Raw genomic sequence first — 13030 nt, forward strand, 5'->3', positions numbered from 1 at the left:
ATTAAAGTATTTGTTATAGTAAAGATTGTTATAAATTTTAATTAAATAAAAATTAAATTAGTAGAATAAGTTGATTTCGGTATTAATTAGAATAATATAAACATCAACATGAATTAAAATTTAAATTTATAGAAGGTTTGACTTTAATATTAAATATAATAATATAGAGTTCAATATAAATTAGAATTTAAATTGTTAGAGAAAGTTGACTTCAATATTAACTAGCCCGCAAGGGTTGACTCAGTTGGTTAAAAAGGAGAAAACTATTCTCATGGTCACAGATTCGAATCCCACGGGAGGAGAATTTATGATTATGCCTCATGAGCCAGAGCATGTCGCTTAAATGCGGTTTACCTTGGTTCACGTGGTTTGCACGCTATTGCATGAGCCCGTAGGGTTTACCCAGTGCGCATTCGAAGGGTAGCGGCTGCGGGTTACCTACGATAAAAAAAATATTATTTAGAATTAGCATGACTGACCGACCGAACAACCAAATTTTTGATGTTCCGTCTATTATAATATAATATAGATAGATAGATAGTATAGATTTTGTTAGTCCCTAACAATGCAACAAGAATTACAGAAGGGGGGTTGAATGGAATTCTTGAAACTTTTTCACAAAGATATAAAATGTTCTATCTTAATAATATATAACTGTGTGAATTGATTTGCAAACTGCGGAATAATATCTTGGAATGAATCAAGACACAAGTAATTAAAAACACAAGTCTTTAAAAACTTTCTGGTGGATTAGAATGTATCCACCAGAGATATATATTATATCAAGAGAACTCTGTGTAGCAATTAGCTCACAGCTGCTTACAAATTTTAACAACTAAGTTTACAGAGAAATGCTAAGAATATAACTTACAACTGTTTCTCTGAGAATAATAATCTTGCTCAGTTGCTTGTTGTTCTATTTGCTACTTCTTGGTTTTTATATCACCAAGATTACAAAGTAATAAGACAAGATAATAAAACAAAAACCTATCAAGTCTAATACTATGTTGCTTCATTACTCTATTCCACCATCTTTGAATATCTTCATAATAGCATGGAAATGACAATGCTTATTTGTTCTCCAAAACCCAGTTGAATAGGCTTCCACATTCCATTTGCATACACTCGATGCATGTGACCGTGTTGTCATTGTTAATAGATGTTTGAATTCTTTATTCATCGGGTTCATGATCATCCGTCGGGTTGCCTTGTTGATCATCCGTCGAGTGGCATTGTTGTTTATCCGTCGGGTAGTTATCTGGCACTTAACTTCATTTCATTTATGTAAAATTACAAGACATCATCTATGTATAATTAATCAACATATTCTGCATATCTATTTAAAGTCAACATGACTTGAGTACTACTACAGGATCTAAACAATGTGTATGTAGAAATGTGCTACAGACTTATTGTTACACAAGCTACTCACTCGATGGATAATAAATCATCATCCGTCGGGACTTTATTGAGTCATCCGTTGGGACTATAATTCTTATCCGTCGAGTGCTATAATTTTCACTAAGTAAAATCTACCAAGGTGTTTTGTTAATGAAATCATCAAGTTCACAACATATTCACAACAATCTCCCTCAATTTATGTCTACTGGAATTGTAGCCATATATTAAGAGAAACTTGATGATAACAAAACACCCTAAAAATACAACTTTGAAAGTAAGTAGATAAAACTTTGAAGTGCTTCAATTAACAAAATGTACAAAGATTTGCTCACAGTCATTTTCAAGGTGCTCCTCTAGCCTGAGCAGATTAATCTATTTCCTTGAAGATCTGGATCTCTTTCCAAGCTTTCTGTTATTTTCTTCTATCTGATTTTGGAGCTGTCTGTGGAATTTCAGTTCATCAGATTATGAGAGATTTAACTTTTCTTGCATTTCCAAAAGAGTCTCATTGCTAGAGATGCTCAATTGGTCTTCTAATCTGAAAAATCTTCTCCCTCCTTTGTCATCCATGAGTTCCATCAGTCAGTAGGGCCTTAGATGCACTCTTCTCCCTGTGTAAGGAATAATTAGAGTCTTTGGGAGTGCATCTTTAGCTCTAATACTCCTCAGTTCTTCAATCTTCTTTAGAACCAGACTTTTAGCAGTTATATTGAATCCAAAGTTCTTTTTGAATGATGAATAAACCTTTATCAGTACAGCTTGGCTTTCTTGAAGGATCCTGTGAAGTGGCCATTGAATCTCCTTTCCTCTCTTGTACTTGAAAACTAACCTTTCAGGTAGATTCCTGTAGGCATCAATCCCTCTCACTTCTTCTAGTTCATCTAGATAGAGATTTAGATCAGAGAATTCCTTGATGTCACACAAGTACATGTAATCTCCCTTGTTGACTTTGGATTGTGCTTTTGTTAGAGATTTGGATTTGAGAGGTGACAACTTCACTTTCTTGACTGCTCTTGACTTTGTTCTTTTTGGCTTTCTTAGGACTGGCAAATTGAAGTCAGGAATTGGTAGACTCTCCCAATCTATTGGTTCATCCTTAGGCACAATAGGTTCACCATGAATGTTCTTGTAAGGATCCACCACTTTAATATCTTCAAATACCATAGAGGGTTTTGATGCTTGAGTTGTAGTTGGAGTGGATTCCTTGGAAAACTGATCCTCCAATTCCTTATCAACAAAGTCCAATTTCCTTTTGGTTCTTTTGGCCAATTCCTTGTATTTTTTAGGTTTCTTCTGTTGTGGTTCAACTTGCTTCTTTGGATCTTGAGATTCAGTGATTTCAGATAGCTGAGCAGGAATTTATTGTGTTGGTTTCACAACTTGTAGCCTGGCCAAGATAGCAGCTTGCTCTTTCTTTTATTTAGCCTTTTTAGCATCTAGAGCAACTTGCTTCTTTTCTTGCTTCAATCTTGCCTTTTCTTATCTCTTTGCTTGAGCAAATTGAGGATGTCCAGCCACCACACAAATTTTTTTCCCATTCCTGAAAACTTTAACAATTCTAAAGGCTGAATCAGCTGGATCCTTGTAGAAAGCAATTGACCTTGACAACAGTTTCTTCTCATCAGGCTTAGGTGTCTCATACACTGTATCCAAAGGGTTCTTTAATGATAATTTTGGATAGTTCACCCTTGGCTTCAGAATTATTTCAGCCTTTGGAGATTTGATGCAGGATGGCTGTCCCCTTTCCAGATAGTTCATGCTCATTTCATTCACAGAGATTTGCCTGACTTGAGAGTGATGAATGGCTGACTTTTCTGGCTTCTTTACTAGCCCAAACTTCTTCTGAATGTCCTCATCAATCTTCTCCCAGTTGATTGGCTTCAACTGCTCCTTTTCATCTGCTCTTAAATTGGCTACTGCTTCATTTATCAGATCAATGTTGTCTGTAACTGGTGGCTTGGTGAAAGCAATTGTAGGCACAATTACTTTATTGATTTGAATGTTAAGCTGTTTATCCCCCTCACTTGGTCCTTTCTCCCCCTTTTTGTTATCATCAAGTTGAGTAAAGGAGGAGATTTGTGCAACCACCAATTTCTGAAGCAAGTCTGTCTGTTGAGCTTGATGCAGATGAATTGCTATAAGAGATGCTTCCATAGCTGTCATCCTTGTATCCAAGGCATCTATCTTTGTGGAAAGATCAGATTTTTTTCTGAGCTGTCTCTTAATATCAAGCATTGTAGCTTCTGGAAGCTTAGAGTCCATTTTTTCAGAAATAGCCTTCTTCATCTCATCAATATCTTCTTTGATGGTGTTGACATCTCTAGCATGTTGGAAGCCTTGAATTTGTTATAGTTGCGGAGAAGCAAGATGTGCTTGAAGGAGCTTCTTGGTGTTGGCATTTGTGGTGGTTTGAAGAGCAGAATTTGTCTGATTTATGAGTTGAATCAGGGTTGTCTTGAAGTAGTGTTCATCACAATGCTTTGAAAATGCCCATGATGGCATGCCTGATCTTGAGCTAGAACCTACTTCTCCCCCTAGAGCCAACAAATCATCTAAAAGATGATGCTCACTTGCATTAGATTTTGGCTTCCCCAACAGAGTTAAAGAAGGGGAATCAGGAATTGATGTGTTGATCGTATCCACATCCAGAGAGTTTGTGGGAGAATTTGGTGTGTGAGGTGCTTCTATAACTAAAGATTTTGGCTGTGACTCCACATTTATTGGAGCCACATCAACCTGAATGGAGAAAGTGCAGTGACTGTGTCTTTAGCACCAGTTTGCACAGTGTGTGAACCCTGTGCATCCCCAAAGGTTTTTGATTTCTTCTTTATGGAATAAGTTTGGAGTGAGCTAGTGTCCCTTACCATTTTGGCTTGTGCTCTTGGCTGAGAGCTTTGTTCAATAGCCACATCCTTTTGGGAGGATGCAGCTAGAAATGAGTTCTTGTCATTTTTAAGCACTGCACTTTGTTGGGAAACTGCAGTGTGGCTAGGCTGGGAAACACTCACCTCTCCAACCTTATCTTTAGGGTTTCTTTTATGTTCACCCTGTCCCTCACCTACCTTACCCACCTTCACACTCCCCTCTTTGGGTTTGGTGGATTTTACAACTGGCATCTTTTGAGAGATACCAGAGGGGGCTTTCTTTGATTTGGATTTTGAAAGTTTTGATGGTTTAGTAGCTTGGGTAGGCAACTGTTGGGTCATTGACACAGTTGCCATAGCTACACTAGAATTCAAAGAAATCTATGAGGTTGGAAGAGTAAGGACAGATGAACTTACCTCACTTACCTGAGGTGCTTCCATTACAGGGAAATAGAAGAGTGACACCTCCTTGTGATGGTTTGCCCTGTTTAAATCTACAATAATTCTTCTCTCTTGAACCCAACAATCTAATTTGTTGTTTGGGTTCTCAAGCACAATTTCCTCAGAGAGGTGGTTAGCTAGCATCGTGAAAAATCTAGCATAGTAAACATTTTACCCCTCTTGTTTAACTCCCCTAATTTAAACCCCAACTCAAACAAAACAAGATCACTAAAATTAAAGAACTTATCTGTAACTAGCATGTAAAGCATGTTAAGCATAGAAATATTGACAGAATCAAAATTACTGATTTTACCAGAAAAGACCTTGGTAACTACATCACACATGAAACTCCATTCTTTCCTAAGACCCAACCTCATAATATCACTTAACTTAGAAGTAGAGAGTGCATAGTTCATGGAATTAAGCATATTAACAATATCAGTATCTGTGTGTGGTGAGGTCACAGTATTATCAGGAATTTCGAAACATACTTTAATAACATCACTATTGATACATAATCCCTTACCTTTAATAGTGAGTGTGATGGTCTTATCAGTAGAGTTGTATGTAGCAGTCGTCCACATATCTTCAACAACCTCACAGAAGACGGTGGGTGATTCTAGCATTGCATAGCTGAGTTTGCAGTTCTTCACAAAATCAATCATTTTGTGGTAGTCACTTGAATGTTGAATCCCCATGTTTACTAGAGCCGTGAAGTTGTTTTTCTCATAGATGTATCCAGTTTGTGACATGATCTTGACTACTGGTGCCATTGTTAGAGAGTGGAAATTGCAGAGATAGAGATGGTAATTGCTTCTGAGAAAGAGAGAGTTTAGAGTAGATGATTTGAGAATGATAAAAGAAAAATAATGGAAATAAATTAAGCTTTTATACTATCTCAAAAATAACTGTCAAAAATAATAAAGTAAAATAAAGTAACCAATAAGAATTGCCCAAAATAGCCGTTTAAAAATAAACTGTAAAAATTCCTTCAATTATCCGTCGTGTTATACTTATAAACTGTAAGTATACTCGATGGATAAAGTTCAGGGAATTAACGGCTAAGATTCAGACAATTCGACGGATGAGAATAAATCAGTTATCCGTCGAGTCATAAAATATTCCAGAAAAATAATTGATTTTATTAATAAAATGTATACCGACGGATGATCAAACTCGATGGATAAAGATCATCCGTCGAGATGTAAATTTTGACTTAGCCAAAATTCCATCTGAGACTGAAGAATCAATTAAATTTCTGGCTGCAATATAACTTGCAAATTATCCAGAAAAGATTTAAGAGTAATTTAGTATACCTAACTCACTTACCACCTTAAAAAGGTGAATTCATCAAGTGGCTTGGTAAATATATCTGCAAGCTGCTTTTTACTTGGAACAAAATGTAGTTCCACAGTACCATTCATTACATGTTCCCTTATGAAGTGGTACTTGATGTCTATGTATTTTGTCCTTGAATGCTGTACTGGATTTTCAGTGATGGAAATTGCACTTGTGTTATCATAGAAAATGGGAATTCTTTCCACTTGCAGACCATAATCTAGCAATTGGTTTTTCATCCACAAAATCTGTGCACAACAACTGCCAGCAACAATATATTCAGCTTTGGCTGTAGAAGTAGAAACTGGGTTTTGCTTTTTACTGAACCAGGACACAAGCTTGTTTCCTAAAAATTGACAGGTTCCTGTTGTACTTTTTTTATCAATTCTACAACCTGCATAATATGCATCTGAATAACCAGTTAGATCAAAACCAGAATCTCTAGGGTACCAAATGCCAAGTTTTGGTGTTCCCTTGAGATATCTGAAAATTCTCTTAATAGCTACTAAGTGAGATTCTCTAGGATTAGCCTGAAATCTAGCACACAAACATGTAGCAAATATTATATCTGGTCTACTAGCTGTTAAGTACAGAAGTGAGCCAACCATGCCCCTATAACTTGAAATATCCACAGACTTTTCAGTAGTGTTTAATTCAAGCTTAGTTGCAGTGGCCATGAGAGTTTTTGCAGATGTGCAATCCATTAGATCAAACTTCTTTAAAAGATCATAAATGTATTTAGTTTGATTAATGAATATTCCATCACTAACTTGCTTAACTTGCAAACCAAGAAAGTAAGTTAATTCTCACATCATACTCATTTCATACTTACTTTGCATCAATTTGACAAACTTTTTGCAAAGTTTTTCATCTGTAGAGCCAAAAATAATGTCATCTACATAAATTTGAACAAGTATACTAGAGCCATTAACATTTCTAAAGAAAAGAGTTTTGTCTACAGTACCTCTAGTGAAGTGATTCTCTAAAAGAAACTTTGACAAAGTGTCATACCAGGGTCTAGGTGCTTGCTTCAGTCCATAAAGTGCTTTCAAAAGATAGTAAATATATTCTGGAAAATTTGGATCTTCAAAACCAGGAGGCTGACTCACATAGACTTCCTCCTCCAAATCTCCATTCAGAAAGGCACTTTTGACATCCATTTGATATACTTTAAAATTGGCAGGGGCTGCATAGGCTAAGAAGATTCTGATGGCTTCAAGTCTTGCAACAGGAGCAAATGTTTCATCAAAATCTATTCCTTCTTGTTGACAATAGCCCTTAGCAACCAATCTAGCTTTGTTCCTGACTACTATGCCATTTTCATCCATCTTGTTTCTGAATACCCATTTGGTGTCAATTGGATTCTTTCCTTTAGACTTGGGCACCAGCTTCCATACCTTATTCCTCTCAAATTGGTTTAGCTCCTCCTGCGTAGCTAAAATCCAATCAGGATCTAACAAAGCTTCTTCTACCTTCTTTGGTTCTTCCTTAGAAAGAAAGCTGCTGTATAGACATTCTTCTTGAGTTGCTCTCCTTGTTTGAACTCTAGAAGATACATCACCAATGATGAGCTCAAAGGGGTGATCCTTTATCCATTTCCTTTGTTGAGGTATATTAGCTCTAGATGAAGAGGCCTCATTGTTGTCTTGATGTGGGTTTGAGTTTTGATTGTTATAAACTCCCCCTGAATTAATGGATCTTGAATTTGATAAATGAGAGCTTTCTATAAGTGATCTATTCTGACTTCCAGCTTCTTTTGATGACCCAACGGATGGTGAATTTTGAGTACCGACAGATGAGGTTGGTTGTCTCCAGACGGATAAGGCAGATTGTCTCCCGACGGAAGAAGTATTATACAACTCGACAGATGTTGAATTTTGTGCTTCATTGGTAGTAGATTTTTCTGCATTATCCTTTGGTATTGTTTCTTGATCACTTTCATCATCACTGTCATCACTAACCATCTCCACATTGTCAAATTTGAGGTTCTCATGGTAATCTCCATCTTGCAGTCCTTCAATCTTTTTATCATCAAACACAACATGTATTGATTCCACAACAATATTGGTTCTTAGATTGTAGACTCTATATACTTTACCTACATCATATCCAACAAAAATTCCTTCATCTGCTTTAGCATCAAATTTCCCATTCTGATCAGTTTGATTTCTCAAGATATAACATTTACAGCCAAAGACATAAAGAAAATTTAGAGTTGGCTTCTTGTTCTTGAACAATTGATAGGGAGTCATGCATTTTGCTTGATTAATTAGAGAAATATTTTGAGTGTAGCATGCAGTATTTATAGCTTCAGCCCAAAAATATGTTGGTAATTTAGATTCTTCAAGCATTGTCCTGGCAACTTCAATAAGTGATCTGTTCTTCCTTTCTACTACCCCATTTTGTTATGGAGTTCTTGCTGCTGAAAACTCATGCAAAATCCCATTTTCTTCACAAAATTCTCTCATGACAGAATTCTTAAACTCAGTTCTATTGTCACTCCTGATTCTTCTATCTTTGAAATCAGGACGATTATTGACTTGCCTTATGTGATTGATGATGATTTCGCTAGCCTCATCTTTAGACTTTAGGAAATATGTCCAAGTGAACTTTGAGAAATCATCTACAATTACTAGGCAAAATCTTTTCCTTGAGATGGATAACATATTGACTAGTCCAAACAAATCCATGTGTAGCAGTTGCAAAGGTTCTTCAATTGTTGAATCAAGCTTCTTTCTGAATGATGCTTTGATCTGCTTTCCTTTTTGGCAGGCATCACACAATCCATCCTTAGAGAACTCCACTTGAGGAATGCCTCTAACCAGTTCTTTCTTTACTAGTTCATTCATGGTCTTGAAGTTTAGATGGGATAGCTTCTTGTGCCATAACCAACTTTCATCCCGACTTGCTTTGCTGAGAAGGCAAGTAACAGATTCTGCATTTGATGAGTTGAAGTCAGCTAGGTACATATTTCCTTTTCTCACACTAGTGGAACCACTTTGTTGCTCCTCTTGTTAGTCACAACACAGGCTTCTGATTTGAAGGTTACTGAATTGCCTTTATCACAAAGCTGGTTGATACTCAGCAAATTGTGCTTGAGACCATCCACTAAGGCAACCTCTTCAATGATGACATTGTCTTTTGAAATCAAGCCATATCCCACAGTATAACCCTTGTTGTCATCTCCAAAAGTAATACTTGGGCCAGCTCTCTCCTTGAACTCCGTGAGCAGGGTAGAATCACCAGTCATGTGTCTTGAACAACCACTATCCAAGTACCATAGATTCTTTCTGTTTCCCTGCACACATCAAAATCAAATCAAGTTGATTTTGGTTCCCAAGTTTCCTTGGGTCCTGCCTTGTTAGCTTTCTTTTTCTGTTTCTTAGGTTTGATCTCATTTGACTTGGGGATATCAGATTCATCCTTAGTCATTTGAGTTGAACCTTTGAAATCATTCATAGCAACAGAATTATCATGCATATTTTGATTAACAGGAAATGACATGCTATTAGTAAACATATTATTCCAGTAAGGCATGCTAAATGGCATTTGTGGCATACTAAATGCAGCATAATAAGGATTAGGTGCAAATGGCATATTAGCAAACTGTGCATTCATATTCAGTGTAGACATAACATTCATAGGCATAGAAGACATGACATTCATGTTGGGAAAATGAGGTGGCACGGATATGGAAGTAGACATGGCAGTTTTGCAATTAAGAGACAAATGATTTACACTACCACACTTGATACAGATTTTTGTAGGAGCATATTTATCAGGTATGTAGTTGTTATGCTTGTTAATTCCTACTATACCATTTCTATTATTTTTCTTTTTAGCCTCTGTTTTAACCTCAATCTTTTCAAGTCTGTCACTCAATTGCTTGACAATCCTTTTTCTCCTTCTTCACTTAACTAGATTCTCCTGGAACAAAATTCTTGGAAACTGATCCATATTTCTCATTTAACTTGACAAGTTTGGCTTTACTCACAGGCTTGCTCACAGTCGACGGATGATGATTTATATCACTCGACGGATAATCCTTTTTGTTATCCGACGGATGACCCTCATCATCCGTCGAGTCTACATCTGTTAGCAATCCTTCAACCAAATTGGATTCCAGCTTCTCCTTATCCTTCTTCCAGGCTGCATCACAAAAGGAATCAATCCCTTGAACTTTGGTGATTTGAGCATGAACATCTCTAGATATTTTTCATGCCTTAATCACCTCATGTTCTCGTTCAAGCTGCTTCTTCAAGATCTCTTCTTTCTTCAAGGACTCAATTAATTCATCCTTAGCAATTTTACACTCAATTCTCAATTTTTCAAATTCAATGAACTGAGACGCTAGCACATTATTCCTCTCACTTAAAAACAAATTATTTTCTTTGATTTTAGCATTTTCTTTAGTAAGAGACTTAAGTGTAACACGCAAATGATATAATTATGTAGACATGTCATTTATAGCATCATTACACTCAGCTTTAGATAAATGTACAAGGTTAGTGGTGATTACCTGATTACTTGAAGAACTTGTCTCTGTTTCATCAGACTTGCCCCTTGCCCTTGTTTTCACAGACCTTTGAAGTTAATTCAACAGCTTTCATCTTCATCTCCTTCTCTTTCTCTAACTCAGCAACTGTGCAATGGATCCTCCTTTCTTCTTTCTTCTTTCCTCTTTCCTTCTCTCATCTTTCTCTATTTCAAGCTCATAAGTTTTCAGGATGCCATACAGTCTCTCCAAAGTAAACTCCTTGTAATCTTGAGAGTTTCTCAATGAGACTGTCATAGGTTTCCATTCCTTTGGAAGAGATCTAAGGAACTTAAGATTGGAGTCTTTTATCTGATATACCATTCCATGCAACTTCAGAGCATTTAGTAGTTTTTGAAACCTACTAAAGATGTCAGTGAGAGACTCACTTTCTTCACTATGAAAATGCTCATATTGCTGAATTAGTAGCTGCATCTTGTTTTCTCTAACTTGTTCAGTGCCATCACAGATAATTTGTATTGTATCCCAAACTTCCTTGGCAGTTTTGTAATTGATGATGTTGTCAAACATGTCACCATCAACTCCATTGAACAGGATATTCATGGCCTTCTTATCTTTCCTGACTTGTTCAATATCAGGATCAGATCATTCATGCCTTGGCTTGGGGACAGATGGCTCATTTCCAGTTACAGCTCTCACTGGTACATGAGGGCCTCTTTCTATGCAATCTACATAGGCCTCATCTTGAGAAAGTAAATGAAGATGCATCTTTACCTTCCAGTGATGGTAATTATCTTTGTCCTGAAAATGAATTTTTGACTCCAACATCCTTCTTGTTCATCTTGCTGTTTTGTTGTGATCTTTAAACTCTTTGTTTATCAAGAGCTTGCTCTGATACCAATTGTTAGTCCCTAACAATACAACAAGAATTACAGAAGGGGGGTTGAATGAAATTCTGGAAACTTTTTTCACAAAGATATAAAATGTTCTATCTTAATAATATATAACTGTGTGAATTGATTTGCAAACTGCGGAATAATATCTTGGAATGAATCAAGACACAAGTAATTAAAAACACAAGTCTTTAAAAACTTTCTGGTGGATTAGAATGTATCCACCAGAGATATATATATTATATCAAGAGAACTCTGTGTAGCAATTAGCTCACAGCTGCTTACAAATTCTAACAATTAAGTTTATAGAGAAATGCTAAGAATACAGCTTACAAATGTTTCTCTGAGAATAATAATCTTGCTCAGTTGCTTGTTGTTCTATTTGCTACTTCTTGGTTTTTATATCACCAAGATTACAAAGTAATAAGACAAGATAATAAAACAAAAACCTATTAAGTCTAATACTATGTTGCTTCATTACTCTATTCCAGCATATTTGAATATCTTCATAATAGTATGGAAATGACAATGCTTCTTTGTTCTCTAAAATCCAGTTGAATAGGCTTCCACATTCCATTTGCATACACTCGACGCATGTGACTGTGTTGTCACTGTCAACAAATGTTTGAATTCTTTATCTGTCGGGTTCATAATCATCCGTCGGGTTGCCTTGTTGATCATCCGTCGACTGACATTGTTGTTTATCCGTCGGGTAGTTATCTGGCACTTGACTTCATTTCATTTATGCAGAATTACAAGACATCATCTATGTACAATGAATCAACCTATTCTGCATATCTAGTTAAAGTCAACATGACTTGAGTACTACTACAGGATCTAAACAATGTGTATGTAGAAAGTGCTACAGACTTATTGTTACACAAGCTACTCACTCGATGGATAATAAATCATCATCCGTCGGGACTATATTGAGTCATCCGTCGGGACTATAATCCTTATCCATCTAGTGCTACATTTTTCACTAAGTAAAATCTACCAAGATGTTTTGTTAATGAAATCATCAAGTTCACAACATATTCACAACAGATTTTGTGAATTGTAAACATTTTTATTATTATTTTTTAAATAGTGAAGAACATCTATTATATTATTTGTTTTTTTGTATAATTTAAAGTGCGTACAAATTATACAAGACTAATATTATAGAATTAAAATAATTATATTTTTTTTTTCAAAAAATATGTCGAAGTAGCTTTCAATTAAGAATTTTATAGATTTTCTTTTTGGATTTTTGAAGTCCGCTTATTCAATTTAGATTTGTAAAATATCCTTTAAGAATCTGGAGTTATTCAATTTGAATTTTTAAAAATCTATTAAAATCTTAAATTATTTAATATAGACTGTAAAAAGTCAATTAGAATTATAGTGTATTCAATCTAAATTTTAAAAAATTCATTAAAATTTGATGGTATTCAAAAGGCCGTGAATTATGATTTATTTGATAAATTGACGAATTTAATAGATTTGCTAGTATATTTTTTTTATCATTTTTGACAAACTTCACAAATTTATCAAGACTTTACATGATTTTTAATCAATTTCGACAAAAATTATGAACTATTAAAATCAAAGAAAAT

Source organism: Apium graveolens, chromosome 7 (genome assembly GCF_009905375.1).
Source record: "Apium graveolens cultivar Ventura chromosome 7, ASM990537v1, whole genome shotgun sequence".
In the NCBI taxonomy this organism is placed as follows: domain Eukaryota; kingdom Viridiplantae; phylum Streptophyta; class Magnoliopsida; order Apiales; family Apiaceae; genus Apium; species Apium graveolens.